Below are 16,283 nucleotides of genomic sequence, written 5' to 3'. Positions count from 1 at the left end.
TCCCTAGTGCAATTTGAACAACCCATTTACACTCAGCTAGGTAGCTCTGAAGGAACTGTGCCTCACCCCGGTCACCCTTGAGTTACCAGACCGTGGAGGCAGCCCACAGCATGATCTGTAGCTCCCAGAAGCAGGGGCAGTCCAAGTCAGAACTCTGTGATTTCAAGACTTTTATACTAAGAATTTTGTTTTTCTGTTTTTTTTTTGTTTTTTGTTTTTTTTTTTTGAGACGGAGTCTCGCTCTGTTGCCCAGGCTGGAGTGCAGTGGTGCAATCTCAGCTCACTGCAAGCTCCGCCTCCCAGGCTCACGCCATTCTCCTGCCTCAGCCTCCCAAGTAGTTGGGACTACAGGCGCCCGCCACCACACCCGGCTAATTTTTTGTATTTTTAGTAGAGACGGGGTTTCACTGTGTTAGCCAGGATGGTCTTGATCTCCTGACCTCGTGATCTGCCCGCCTCTGCCTCCCAAAGTGCTGGGATTACAGGCGTGAGCCACCACGCCCGGCCTTCTGTTTTCTTTTTTTGATATAGAGTCTCGGTCTGTCGCCCAGGCTGGAATGCAGTGGTGTGATAGCTCGCTGTAACCTCTGCCATCCAGTTTCAAGCGATTCTCCTGCCTCAACCACACTGAGTAGCTGGGACCATAGGCATGCACCACCACGTTTGGCTTATTTTTGTATTTTTAGTACAGATGTGTCCAGAATTGGTGGGTTCTTGGTCTCACCGACTTCCCAAGAATGAAGCCGCGGACCCTCGTGGTGAGTGTTACAGCTCTTAAGGTGGCGCATCTGGAGTTTCTTCCTTCTGGTGGGTTCGTGGTCTCGCTGGCTCAGGAGTGAAGCTGCAGACCTTCACGGTGAATGTTAACGGCTCATAAAGGCAGTGTGGACCTAAAGAGCGAAAGAACAACACTCCTACAGTGTGGAAGGGGACCAGAGTGGGTTGCCACTGCTGGCTCGGGCAGCCTGCTTTTATTCTCTCATCTAGCCCTACCCACATCCTGCTGATTGGTAGAGCAGAGTGGTCTGTTTTGACAGGGCGCTGATTGGTGCGTTTATAATCCCTGAGCTAGACACAAAGGTTCTCCATGTCCCCACCAGATTAGCTAGATAGAGTGTCGACACAAAGGTTCTCCAAGTCCCCACCAGCATAGTTAGATACAGAGTGTTGATTGGTGCATTCACAAACCCTGAGCTAGACACAGGGTGCTGATTGGTGTGTTTACAAACCTTGAGCTAGATACAGAGTGCCGATTGGTGTATTTACAATCCCTTAGCTAGACATAAAGTTTCTCCATGTCCCCACCAGACTCAGGATCCCAGCTGGCTTCACCCAGTGGGTCCCGCACTGGGGCTGCAGGTGGAGCTGCCTGCTAGTCCCACGCTGTGTGCCCACACTCCTCAGCCCTTGGGTGGTCGATGGCACTGGGTGCTGTGGAGCAGGGGGTGGTGCTCGTTGGGGAGGCTCGGGCCGCACAGGAGCCCATGGAGTTGGGGGAGGCTCAGGCATGGCGGGCTGCGGGTCCCGAGCCCTGCCCCGCGGGAAGGCAGCTAAGGCCCTGCGAGAAATTGAGCACAGCAGCTGCTGACCCAGGTGCTAAGCCCCTCACTGCCCGGGGCCGGCGGGGACGGCCGCGGCTCCGAGTGCGAGGCCCGCCGAGCCCACGCCCACCTGGAACTCGCCCTGGCCCGCAAGCACCGCTCGCAGCTCCGGTTCCCGCCCACGACTCTCCCTCCACACCTCACCGCAAGCTGAGGGAGCCGGGTCCGGCCTTGGCCAGCCCAGAAAGGGGCTCCCACAGTGCAGCGGCAGGCTGAAGGGCTCCTCAAGTGCCGCCAAAGTGGGAGCCCAGGCAGAGGAGGCGCTGAGAGCGAGCGAGAGCTATGAGGACTGCCAGCATGCTGTCACCTCTCACAGATAGGGTTTCACCATGTTGGCCAAGCTGGTCTTGAACTCCTGACCTCAGGTGATCCACCCACCCCAGCCTCCCAAAGTGCTGGGATTACAGGCCTGAGCCACCTCGTCCGGACGCAGACTTTTGTGTTCTAGTGAGAATTAAGTTGATGCAAGCATCAAGGGCCCCCAAGCCTGTTCAGACACCACCTCTTCCCAATTGAATCCTGAAATGGTTGGAAGCAGTAACTAGATTTAGAGCCTCAGGCAAGGTAGTTTCCTTTTTTTTTTTTTTTTTTTTTTTTTTAAATCTTTTGAGACAGAGTCTTGGCTCTGTCACCCAGGCTGGAGTACAGTGGCACAATCCCTGCTCACTGCAGCTTCTGCCTCCAGAGCTCAAGCAGCCCTCCCACCTCAGCCTCCTGAGTAGCTGGAACCACAGGCATGTGCCACCATGCTCAGCTAATTTTTGTACTTTATAGAAGGAGCCTCACCACATTGCCCAAGCTGGTCTTGAACTCCTGGGCTCAAGTGATCCACCTGCCTTAGCCTCTCAAAGTGCTATGATTACAGGTGTGCATCACTGTTCCCAGCCTGGCAGTTTCTTTACCTGTGATATGGGGGTGATAAATACTTTCCTGACCGTTGTGAGGACTACTTGGCAGGCTGAGTTAGGGCCTTTCTTCCTCTTCCCTCCTCAAACCTTCTGTTTCTCTATACTGCTCTTCCCCCAGCTATGAGTGCAGCAAGAATTTACTGAGACCCCATGTTCCCTGTATAGGTGTGCTTGCTCCTCTGAGCATTACAGACATTCCATTGTTCAAAATCTTCTAAATCTGCCTGGCATGGGGGCTTGCACCCATAATCCCAGGAGGCCGAGGCAAGAGGATCCCCTGAACCTAGGAGTTTGAGGCTGCAGTGCCCTCTGATGGCTCCTGTAAACAGCCACTGCACTCCAGCCTGGGCAACATAGACTCTGTCTCTTAAAAAAAAAACAAAAAGTTCAAATGCTGCTTGGGACACAAATCAGGGACACAAAAAGCCGGATTCCAGCCACACACTGAACCAGAGGGAATCTTAGACAAGGATGGGCCAAGTGGTTTAGAATGAAATAGCCTGGGCCCTCCAGAGTGAGGCCAAAAAGTGATCTGGAACAGTTCCTATACTTTTGGGAAAGGGTGTGGCTACCCTTCCGCCTGAGACGGCATCTGTCCCTCCTGCTCACATCACAACCCTGAAGGTGGTAGAGGGACCCAGAAAAGATAACAGCTCAGCCCAGAGATTATCATGTACCCATTCTGCACTGTAGAAAGAAAATAGTGCTCCAGATTACTACTTATCCATAGTGCTAATGGATTTACACTGATTTTGCACCTTCCACAGTCTCACCTTCTCATGTTAGGCTATTTTCTACTTGCTCCTCAAGCTGTGGGCCATTTCTATCCCTGCTTTCAGCAAAACATCTCAAAAGAGCTGCTTACACACACACCCTCTCCCCTCACCTCCCATCCTCCTTTGAACCTGTTCCAGTTTGGTTTTTGATTCTACCAGTCAATCTATCAAGGTCACTAATTCCTTCCAAGTTGCTAAATCCGATAATCTGTTGTCAGAAGTCATTTTCCTTGACCTCTCAACGGCATTGAGCAGATGTGACCTCCCTATCCTGGAAGCGCTCCTCCCTCACGTCCGTCTACCTCCCTCGCTGGCCACTGCTCAGCCTGCTCTGCTGGCACTGCCTCCCTGCCTCCTGTCAGAACTTTAGACAAGCCCCCAGCAGTGCTTGAACTCTCGAGGTCTCATTCTGTCTCATCACTTTTTTTTTTTTTCCTTCAGACAGGGTTTCATTCTGTCACCCAGGCTGGAGCACAGTGGTGCAATCACAACTCACTGCAGCCTCGACCTCCTGGGCTCACATGATCCTCCCACATCAGCCTCCTGAGTAGCTGAGACCACAGGCACACACCACCATGCCCGGCTATTTTTTGTATTTCTTTATAGAGTCTGGTCAGGCTGGTCTCGAACTCCTGGGCTCAAGCGATCCACCCATCCTGGCCTCCCAAACCAAAGTGCTGGGATTACAGGCATGAGCCACCATGCCTGGCTGTCTCATCACTCTAAATTTATTGTTATTTTTATTTTTTTGAGACAAAGTCTCGCTCTGCTGCCCAGGCTGGAGTGCAGTGGCGCGATCTCGGCTCACTGCAACCTCTGCCACCCAGGTTCAAGAGACTGTCGTGCTCCAGCCTCCAGAGTAGCTGGAATTACAGGCGCCCACCACCACACTCAGCTAATTTTTGTATTTTTAGTAGAGACAGGGTTTCACCATGTTGGCCAGGCTGGTCTTGAACTCGCGATCTCAGGTGATCTGTCCGCCTTGGCCTCCCAAAGTGCTGGGATTACAGGCGTGAGCCACCGCACCCAGCCTGTCTCATCACTTTAAGTCCCATCTGTATAATACATATCTCTGGCCAGCTCAGAGCTCTCCCCTAAATTCCAGATCCATGTATCCCTTGTCTGCACCAAATCTCACTTTGGTTGCATGGCAGGTACCCGACACTCACCTTGTCCTGATGCCCCTCAGAAATGGCCATCCCAGGAAATTGCAGTCCCGTCCCTCCAGTTGGTCAAGCCAAGACCCAAGGAGTCACCCGTGACTCTCTCCCTCACACCCCTCATCCAAACCATCAGCACATCCTGCAAGCTCTGCCTTCAAAATGAATCTGGGATCCGACCAGTCCTCACTGTGGCATTCAGGGGTCTGCCCCACAGCCACATCCACGCTTCTGACCTCATGAGCTCTCTCCCCTGGCTCACTTAGCTCCAGCCACCCTGAGCTCCCGGACAGTCTTCGAATGTGCCGGACGTATCTCAGAGGCTTCACGCTTGCTCCTTCCTCTGCCTGGGCCACCCTTTACTCAGGCAAACATCACCTTCTAAATAAGGCCCTCCCCAGCCATTCTCTATTAGGCCCATTGCAGTCCCCCCACTCTTCTCCAGTACTCCCAGTTTTCCTCCCTGGTTTATTTTTCTCGTTAGCACCTAACACCGTTTAATACGTATTGCACCCATATGTTTATTGCCTCTCCCCCAACTAGAAGGTATAGAGCAGGAATTTTTTACTGTTTTATTCACTGCTGTATCCCAAGCTCCAAGAAGAGTGCCTAGCACATAGTAGGTACTCAATAAATATTTTATGAATGACTTCATAGAGATAATTATTATATCAACAGCAGATATTAATTCATTATATTTAGCTTATACTCTTTAAAAATATTGACAAACTGTCACTTTAAACAATCTTTAAATATTTTAAACTATCTTTAAATATATGGTTTAGGCCGGGCGCAGTGGCTCATGCCTGTAATCCCAGCACTTTGGGAGGCCGAGGTGGGCAGATCACGAGGTCAGGAGATCAACACCATACTGGCTAACACGGTGAAACCCCATCTCTACTAAAAATACAAAAAATTAGCCGGGCGTGATGGCGGGCGCCTGTAGTCCCAGCTACTCAGGAGGCTGAGGCAGGAGAATGGCTTGAACCTGGGAGGCGGAGCTTACAGTAAGCCGAGATCCCACCACTGCACTCCAGCCTGGGCCGCAGAGCAAGACTTTGTCTCAAAAAAAAAAAAAGAAAAAATATGTATATATCTATATATGGTCTAAATAGGGCTGGGCGCGGTGGCTCACGCCTGTAATCCCAGTACTTTAAGAGGCCGAGGCAGGCAGATCACGAGGTCAGGAGTTCAAGATCATCCTGGCCAAGATGGTGAAACCCCATCTCTACTAAAAATACAAAAATTAGCTGGGCACGGCAGCGCGCACCTGTAGTCCCAGCCACTCGGGAGGCTGAGGCAGGAGAATCACTTGAACCCAGGGGGCGGAGGCTGCAGTGAGTCAAGGCCGCGCCACTGCACTCCAGCCTGGGCATGAAGTGAGACCCCATCTCAAAAAAAAGACTCACTGCAGCCTCTACCTCACTGGCTCCAGCGGTCCTCCCACCTCGGCATCTCAAGTAGCTGAAACCCCAGGCACACGCCACTGGCTGTTTTTCTATTTTTTGTAGAAATGGGGTTCTCACCATGTTGCCCAGGCTGGTCTTGAACTCCTGGGCTCAAGCAGTCTCTCCACTTTGGCCTCCCAGAACGCTGGGATTTCAGGTGTGAGCCACCATGCCTGGCCAGGAATCATAATATTGAGGAAAAGAAGGAAGATATAAAAGAATCCCTGGCCGGGCACGGTGGCTCACGCCTGTAATCCCAGCACTTTGGCGGGCCAAGGTGGGCAGATCACAAGGTCAGGAATTCAAGACCAGTCTGGCTAACACGGTGAAACCCCGTCTCTACTAAAAATACAAAAAATTAGCTGGGCGTGGTGGTGGGCACCTGTAGTCCCAGCTACTCGGGAGGCTGAGGCAGGAGAATGGCATGAACCTGGGAGGCGGAGCTTGCAGTGAGCCGAGATCCCGCCATTGCACTCCAGCCTGGGCAACAGAGCGAGACTCCGTCTCAGAAAAAAAAAAAAAAAAAAAAGACCGGTCTGGCCAACAAGATGAAACCCCTTCTCGGCCGGGCGCGGTGGCTCATGCCTGTGAGCTTGCAGTGAGCCAAGATCGTGCCACTGTACTCCAGCCTGGGCGACTGAGTGAGACTCCATCTCAAAAAAAAAAAAAAAAAACCCTTCTCTACTCGGGAGACTGAGGCAGGAGAATCGCTTGAAGCCAGGAGGCAGAGGTTGCAGTGAGCCAAGATCACGCCTTTGCACTCCAGCCCAGTTGACGATGCAAGACTCCGTCTCAAAAACAACAACAACAACAACAACAACAAAAAAGAAAAAAACCAACGAATACCTATAGTATCATGCCACACACACAATGATCTAAAACTCTGTTAGGAGAACATAAGTAGGTGGTAAAGCTATAAAGAACAAGGAAATTATTATCACAAAACTCAGGATAGCGGGTACCTCTCAACGGAAGCGAGAGGATTGCGCTGGGGGATCACCTGGGGGTCGAGAGTGTTCATGTTTTCTTGACCTGGGGAATAGTGTACATGCTTACAATAAATGTTTTACATTGTGCATATGTTTTATGCATTTTTATGTTTATGTTCCAATTTTTTTAAATTAATGGGAATATCTGGGATGTGAGGTTGTGGGCAATTTTCTTTCTTTAATTTTTTTTTTTTTTTTTGAAACAGAGTCTCACTCTGTTGCCCAGGCTGTCGCTGGCACAATCTCAGCTCACTGCAAACCTCCGCCTCCTGGGTTCAAGGGATTCTCCTGCCTCAGCCTCCCGAGTAGCTGGAACTACAGGCACGTGCCACCACACCCGGCTAATTTTTTGTATTTTTAGTAAAGACAGCATTTCACCGTGTGAGCCAGGATGGTCTCCATCTCCTGACCTCGTGTTCCGCCTGCCTTGACCTCCCAAAGTGCTGGGATTACATGCGTAAGCCACCGAGGCTGGCCTCTTTCTTTATATTTTTAAGGAAGTAGTGAGCCTGCCTCGTGGTTAAGAGTGTGGACCATCCAGTCAAAATTCTGTATCATAGCTTTACTTCCTACCCAGGCAGGTCACCTACCCACTCACTGGGCAGGTTGCTTCATCAGTAATGTGATCATAGTGCTGTGAGAACTGAACAAGTAAGGGAAGACATGCAATTAAGCATTCTAAAATATTAACTATTAGTGTATTTGACTCCATTAAACATAATAAATGTCAGTTTTTGAACTGAAGATTTATATAACTCAGAGCTCTAAAATAGAAGAGGACCAGGCTCAGTGGCTGACTCCTGGAATCCCAGCACTTTAGGAGGCCAAGGCAGGAGGATCACTTGAGGCCAGGGGTTCAAGACCAGCCTGGGCAACATACAGAGACCCCCATCTCCACAAAAAATTAAAAAATTAGCCGGGTGTGCAGTGACTCACGCCTGTAATCCCAGTACTTTGGGAGGCTGAGGCAGGCGGATCACGAGGTCAGGAGATTGAGACCATCCTGGCTAACACAGTGAAACCCCGTCTCTACTAAAAATACAAAAAAAAAATTAGCGTGGTGGCGGGCACCTGTAGTCCTAGCTACTCGGGAAGCTGAGGCTAGAGAATGGCACGAACCAGGGAGGCAGAGCTTGCAGTGAGCCGAGATCACACCACTGCACTCCAGCCTGGGCGACAGAGCAAGACTCCGTCTCAAAAAAAAAAAAAAAAAAAATTAGCCGGTTGTGGTGGCACACACCTGTAGTCCCAGCTACTCTGGAGGCTGAGGTGGGAGGATTGATTGAACCCAGGAGGCAGAAATTGCAGTGAGCCAAGATCACACCAATGCACTCCAGCCTGGGTAACAGAGCAAGACTCCGTCTCAAAAAAAAGAAAAAAAGAAAGGTGTGTGGAACAGGGCCTGGCATAGAGGAAGGGCTGTGTACAGCTTTGTGAACCAGCTTGAGAAGCCAAGTAGCCCTGGGGTCCTGGGGGCTGCAGGAATGGATGCGCTTGACCAGATGGGATTCAGATCACCTTGGCCCAAGGAGAAGACCCTAACTGGTTCAAGCTGGGATTCACACAAGAGGAGGACACTGCAGGATTCTCCAGGGTCTGCCATCACAGCCTCCCAGGAATCATATAGGATGCAGCCGGAGAGCCGCTCTGTTCACACAGCCACTGTGTTTCTTTCATGTTAATGTATTTAGCTCTTGTGTTTATCCTCTGCAGAGATGATAGACACTTCATGATTATTCCTCTTGTCCATGGAATTGAATAGACAAGACCCTAAGTCTGTTGCCAGCAGGAAATGTGAGTAAATGCTGAAGCATACACATAGTCTTCCGTTCCCAAAGGGCCGACACATCTAAAAGACAAACAGAAGAGGCTACTTAGAGGGGCACGATGGCTCTCCTCTGTAATCCCAGCACTTGGGGAGGCTGAGGCAGGTGGATCACTTGAGCCTAGGAGTTCCAGACCAGCCTGGACAACATGGCAAAACCCCATCTCAAAAAAAAAAAAAAAAAATTAGCCGGGCGCGGTGGCTCACGCCTGTAATCACAGCACTTTGGGAGGCCGAGGCAGGTGGATCACGACGTCAGGAGATCGAGACCATCTTGGCTAACACGGTGAAACCCCGTCTCTACTAATAATACAAAAAAATTAGCCGGGCGTGGTGGCGGGCCCCTGTAGTCCCAGCTACTGGGGAGGCTGAGGCAGGAGAATGGCGTGAACCCGGGAGGCGGAGCTTGCAGTGAGCCGAGATCGCGCCACTGCACTCCAGCCTGGGCGACAGAGCGAGACTCCGTCTCAAATAAATAAATAAATACATACATACATAAATAAACACATAAATAAATAAATAAATGTGACATGACCTGTGAAATTCTCCGCGTTGCTTCCCGTAAGCCGCAAGGCGCTCCGTCTCTCGGTCTGTGGCCCTCTGGCTCCACCTAGGGGCCGAGCAAATTCCCAAGCGCTGGGTCCCGCGCCCCACCCGGGATCCCACCTGGGCGTCATCTCTTGGGGCGGTCTTGCTACAAATCACAATAAACGTTCCCCTACTCAAATTTTTAACAAGAACTCCGTGATTATGACAAAAAACACACAGTCAAGGGTAATTCTATTTTTCCTCATGATAATAAAAAGCTGAGGTATAATTGTATGTTTCTCAAGGGCCTTAAAAATGATGTTGGTTTTATGCGTCAAGTAATTGCTGTGTGAAGAGCTAAAGGGCCCTCATGTGCAGGAGATAATCAGCGGGAGCTCTGCACCAGTGTGACTGTGGCCAACACACTGGAGGCGACTGCTCCCAGCCCGCAGCCCCACCCAGCAGAGGCCGGAGCCCAAGACGGTGCCCGAGTCGCTTCCTCACCGTTGGTGAGCAGGCTCCCAGAGAAAGAACTGCCTTCCAACCAAACGCCCACCAGATGAGGGAGATTTGGGCGAAACGGCCACACATTCATCTTGACACCTAGGATCACTCAGAGAGCAGAATTACCTTCTGTCCTCAGCAGGACAATAACTCAAGTTAGATTCAGTATCAGCGGGAATGACCTGGAGGGGCTTCCTAACTGGTGATGAGGCGGCTAAGTAGTTGAGTAAAAATGTTATAAACCAAAGGGTCCGGAGTCCTACAGTCCAAACCCACCTCCATGCACCTCCTAGCTGTGTGGCCTTAGGTAAGTTCCTTGGCCCCTCTGCACTTCAGTTTTCTCATCTGAAAATGGGGCAATAATAGTATCTACCTTGTCAAGTTTGTATAAAGATTAGGTGAGTTACCAGGCACACATCAGAGCAGGGCCTGGTGCAGAGGGAGAGCCTGGTAGATAGCACCATTATACCTAATTCATAATGAGCATTCTCAAGGGCCAAACAGGCATTTATTGAGCATCTTATATATACCAGGCCCTGTGCTGGGCGCTAGTATCTTACCTATGATACCACATGGTACAGAAACCATCTGGGTATTCATAAAGGGCACTTGCAGAAAAAATGCACAAATCGTAATTGTACGGCTTAATGCATGATCATAAAGGAATGCACCCATTAACCCGTCCCCAGATCAAGGAAGACATCACCAGCACCCCAGAAGTGCTTCTCTTGCTTTCTGCCAAATATGGGGACCTCTTCTCCCTAAAGGGAATAACCATCCACAACATCAGTGCTGTAGCGGGTAGCAGGAATTTGTGCATGCTTGTTGCTGTATAATGTTGCATTGCATGAATAATGAATATAAGGATCTTTGCATTTCTTTTTTTTTTTTTTTTTTGAGATGGAGTCTCGCTATGTCGCCCAGGCTGGAATGCAGTGGCGCAATCTCAGCTCACTGCAAGCTCCGCCTCCCGAGTTCACGTCATTCTTCTGCCTTAGCCTCCTGAGGAGCTGGGACTACAGGCACCCGCCATCATGCCCAGCTAATTTTTTGTACTTTTTGTAGAGATGGGGTTTCACCATGTTAGCTATGATGGTCTCGATCTCCTGACCTCGTGATCCACCCTCAGCCTCCCAAAGTGCTGGGCTTACAGGCATGAGCCACTGCACCTGGCCTGCACTTCTTTCTTTTTTTTTTTTTTGGAGACAGAGTCTCACTCAGTGGCCCAGGCTGGAGTGCAGTGGCACAATCTTGGCTCACTGCAACCTCCACCTCCCAGGTTCAAATGATTCTCCTGCCTCAGCCTCCCGAGTAGCTGGGATTACAGGCACCCCCAATCATGCCTGGCTAATTTTTGTATTTTTTGTATTTTTTTGTTGAACATGGGGTTTCACCATGTTGGCCAGGGTGGTCTCAAACCCCTGACCTCAAGTGATCTGCTTGCCTCAACCTCCCAAAGTGCTGGGATTACAGGCATGAGCCACCATACCCTGCCAAATTATGATTCATTTAATGTCTGTGGCATCTATAGTGACTCCCCTCTTTCATCCCCAATATTAATAACTTGCAACATTTCTTTTTTCTTTAGTAGTCAAGCTTAGTTTATCAATTTTATTGATGATTTAAATAAATCAGCTTTTGGTTTCAAGTATTTCATCTATTTTCTGTTTTCTAGATTTCTGTTCTTTTTATTTCCTTCCTTTGACACATTTTGGATTTAATTGGCTCATCTTTTTCTAGCTTCTTAAGCTGGAAGTTTAGATAATTGCTTTTTTTATTTTTATTTTTTTGAGACAGAGTCTCACTCTGTCACCCAGGCTGGAGTGCAGTGGGGCAATCTCAGCTCACCGCAACCTCTGCTTCCTGGGTTCAAGTGATTCTCCTGCCTCAGCCTCCTGAGTAACTTGGATTACAGGGGTTTCGTCATGTTGTCCAAGTTGGTCTCGAACTCCTGACCTCAAGTGATCTGCCCACCTTGCCCTCCCAAAGTGCTGGGATTACAGACATGAGCCACCATGCCTGGCCAGATAATTGCTTTTCTTTTCTTTTGTTTTATTTGTTTGTTTGTTTGTTTTGAGACAGTCTCGCTCTGTCACCCAGGCTGGAGTGCATTGGTGCAATCACCTGGCCAATAATCGCTTTTAGATGTTACTTTTCTCTTTTCTTTTTTTTTTTTTTTGAGACGGAGTTTCGCTCTTGTTGCCCAGGCTGGAGTGCAATGACACGATCTTGGCTCACCACAACCTCTGCCTCCTGGGTTCAAGTAAGTCTCCTGCCTCAGCCTCCCAAGTAGCTGGGATTAGAGGCATGTGCCACCACGCCTGGCTAATTTCGTATTTTTAGTAGAGACGGGTTTCTCCATGTTGGTCAGGCTGGTCTGGAATTCCCAACCTCAGGTGATCCGCCCGCCTTGGCCTCCCAAAGTGCTAGGATTACAGGCGTGAGCCAATGCACCCTAGGTGTTACTTTTCTAGCATAATCCTTTAAAACTCTGAATATACCCGCAGGCCAGCATGTTGGCTTACGCCTGTAATCCTAGCATTTTGGGAGGCCGAGACGGGCGGATTGCCTGAGCTCAAGAGTCCGAGACCAGCCTGGGCAACATGGTGAAACCCTGTCTCTACTAAAATGCAAAAAATTAGCCGGGCGTAGCGGCATGCACCTGTAGTCCCAGCTACTCTGGAGGCTGAGGCAGGACAATCACTTGAACCTGGGAGGCGGAAGTTGCAGTGAGCCGAGATTGCGCCACTGCACTCCAGCCTGGGTAACAGAGTGAGACTCTATCTCCAAAAAAAAAAAAAAAAAAAAAAAAACTCTAAATGTACCCGCAAGCATTGCTTTAGCTATATCCCATAAATCTTGCTATGTTGTTGTATTTTCATTTCCATTTAGTTCTTAACATTCTCGAGTTTACCTTGTGATTTCATCTTTGACTCATTAGTTATTTATAAGTCATTGTTTAATTTGTTTAATTTCGGGCCAGGCAGGGTGGCTCATGCCTGTAATCCCAGCACTCTGGGAGGCCGAGGAGGGCAGATTGCTTGAGGTCATGAGTTCGAGACCAGCCAGACCAACATGGCGAAACCCCCATCTCTACTAAAATTACAAAATTAGCCAAGTGTGGTGGTGCACACCTGTAATCCCAGATACTCTGGAGGCTGAGGCAGGAGAATCGCTTGAACCCAGGAGGCAGACGTTGCAGTGAGCCAAGATGGTGCCATTGCACTCCAGCCTGGGCAACAAGAGCGAAACTCTGTCTCAAAAAAAAAAAAAATTGTTTAATTTCCAAGAATCTGAGGAGTTTCTGGCTCTCTCTTTTTTCTCTCTTTCTTTTCTTTTTTTTTTTTTTTTTTTTTTTTGATGGAGTTTTGTTCTTGTTGCCCAGGCTGGAGTGCAGTGGTGCGATCTCGGCTCACTGCAACCTCCACCTCCTGGGTTAAAGCAATTCTTTTGCCTCAGCCTCCAGAGTAGCTGGGATAGCAGGCATGTGCCATCACACCCAGCTAATTTTTTTTATGTATTTATTTTTAAATGTATTTATTTATTATTTTTTATTTTTTTGAGACAGAGTTTCACTCTTGTCACCCAGGCTGGAGTGCAAAGGCATGATCTTGGCTCACTGCAACCTCTGCCTACTGGGTTCAAGCAATTCTCCTGCCTCAACCTCCCGTGTAGCTGGGATTCCAGGCACCTGCTACCATGCCCGGCTAATTTCTGTATTTTTTAGTAGAAACCCAGTTTCACCATGTTGAAATTTTTGTATTTTTAGTAGAAACCCAGTTTCGCCAGACTGGTCTCAAATTCCTGACCTCAAGTGATCCACCCGCTGAGGCTTCTCAAAGTGTTGGGATTACGGCCATGCCCCGCCAGTTTCTGGCTTTCTGTTGTTGATTTTTAATTTAATATTGCGTGGTCAAAGAACATACACTGTATAATTTCAGTTCCTGTAAGTCTATTGAGACTTCTTTTATGGCCCAGCAGATGGCCTACCTTTGGTGACTGTTCTACAAGCCCTTCAGAATGTGAATAGAATAGCTGATGTTGGGTGTAAGATTCAAGAATGGTCAATTAGACTGAGTTTATTGATAAGGTTGTTCAAGTCTTCTATACCTTTACTGGCTTTCTCTATACCTGTTTTATCAATTACTCTGAGAAGAGTGTTGAAATCCCCAACTATAATTGTGAATTTGAGTATTTCTTTCAGTTACCAGTTTTTACTTCTTATATTTTGAAGCCCTGTTACTAAGTGCATACACAGTTGGATTTTTTTTTTTTTTTTTGAGAAGGGACCTTGCCCAGGCTGGAGGGCAGTGGCTTGATCGTGGCTCACTGCAGCCCCAACTTCCTGGGCTCAAGCCATCCTGTCACCTTAGCCTTCTGAGTAGCTGGGACCATAGGTGTGTGCCACCACGCCCAGTTAACTTTTTTATTTTTTGTAGAAATAGGGTTTTGCCATGTTGCCCAGGCTGGTCTCAAACTCTTGGGCTGAAGCGATCCTCTTGGCTCAGCCTCTCAAAGTGCTGGGATTACAGGCAACTGCCACCTGCCTGGCCCACATTTGGAATTTTAAAAATTGTAATGTATCCAACACAAAGAAAGGACAGGTGTCAAAATATCAATAAAAAATATATTCATTCCTATAATCCCAACACTTTGGGAGGCTGAGGATTGTTTGAGGCCAGATGTTCAAGGCCAGCCTGGCCAGCATAGTGAGACCCTGTCTCCACAAAATTTTTTTTTTTTCTTTTTTTTTGTGATGGAGTCTCGCTCTGTCGCCCGGGCTGGAGTGCAGTGGTGCGATCTCAGTTCACTGCAAGCTCTGCTTCCCGAGTCCACGCCATTCTCCTGCCTCAGCCTCCTGAGTAGCTGGGACTACAGGCGCCTGCCACCATGCCCGGCTAATTTTTTGTATTTTTAGTAGAGACGGGGTTTCACCGTGTTAGCCAGGATGGTCTCCATCTCCTGACCTCGTGATCCACCCGCCTCGGCTACCCAAAGTACTGGGATTACAGGCGCGAGCCACTGCGCCCGGCCATAATTTTTTTAAAAAGTTTTCCCAGCATGGTGGCACGTACCTGTAGTCCTAGCTATTTGGGAGGGAGAGGCAGGAGAGTCCCTTGAGCCCAGGAGCTGGAGATTACAGTGAGCTGTGATTGCATCACTGCACTCCAGCCTGGCTGACACAACCAGACCCTGTTTCTAAAATAAGTAAATAAACACACAGACACACACACACACACACATTTCCAAATAGCCAGAAGAGAAGAATTGTAATGTTCCCGACACAAAGAAACGGCAGGTATCAAAATATCCATAAAAATATATTTCAAAATAGAAATGTCTTTATCTTCTTGATGAAATGACCCTTCTATCATTATGCTTGTTTGTTTTTTGTTTTTGAGATGGAGTCTCGCTCTGTCACCCAGGCTGGAATGTAGTGGCGCAATCTTGCCTCACTGCAACCTGTGCCTCATGGGTACAAGCGATTCTGCGGCCTCAGTGTCCCAAGTAACTGGGATTACAGGCGCAAGTCACTATACCCAGCCAATTTTTTTTTTGTACTTTTAGTAGAGACAGGTTTCACCTTGTTGGCCGGGCTGGTCTCAAACTCCTGACCTCAAGTGATCCGCCTGCCTCGGCTTCCCAAAGTTCTGGGATTACAGGCACGAGCCACCACGCATGGCCCCCTGCAGCTTTGAAGTCCCGGGCTGGAGTGGCCAGCAAGGGCACTCTATGGACTGGACAATTAAAGTGGACAAAGGATGGTCAGGAGACTGTGGCAATGGCCCAAATAAAAAGTAAGGATCCTCCCATACCTGAAACAGTTTTCAGACCGGGAAGGAAGGCTGGGTCCCCAGGAGAAGGACCCAGCAAAATACACAGGAATGACTTACCTGGCTATCCCCAAAGAAGCCTACAGCATTTATCGGGTTATTGTACCATAGGGAGGGTGGAATACATACCCATTTCTAGGACCATTGGACATAGTGTTGAAGCTCACATTGATCCTGAGATCCAAGGTCATCATCTGTCCCTCTCAGAGTGGTGACATGGTGGTGGCCAGATTGAAAGGAATCCTGGCCTTGTCTGGCTTGCAATGGGTCCACTGGGCGAGTGGCCACTGTGGCCATTTCTCTGGTCCTCGAATGGGTAATTGGAATATAGAGACTTGACACTCGGCACAGCCCCCACATTAACTCTTTGGCCTGTGGTGAGAGCTATCACAGAGGGGAAGGTCACGTATAGATTCAACACTGCTCCCTGCCCCCGAGACAGTAAATCAGAGCAATCTGGAATCCCAGAGGATGCCAAAAATGGATGTCACTCCTAAAGACGTAAAGGTTCCATCACATCTTCATTGCGTTAGTTAGTTTAGATCCTACAAAAACCAGATGGACCCTAAAGGACTAGAGCAAACTCAGCCAAGTAGTAGCCCCCATTGCAGATATAGTGTCTTTTGGGGTTTGGTTTTTTATTTTGATAGTAAAATACACGTAACATAAAATTAACCATCTTGGTCGGGCATGGTACCTCAGACCTGTAA

The sequence above is a fragment of the Pan paniscus genome, chromosome 1 (assembly GCF_029289425.2).
Source record: "Pan paniscus chromosome 1, NHGRI_mPanPan1-v2.0_pri, whole genome shotgun sequence".
Taxonomy (NCBI): Eukaryota; Metazoa; Chordata; class Mammalia; order Primates; family Hominidae; genus Pan; species Pan paniscus.
Note: the sequence above shows the minus strand (reverse complement) of the source record.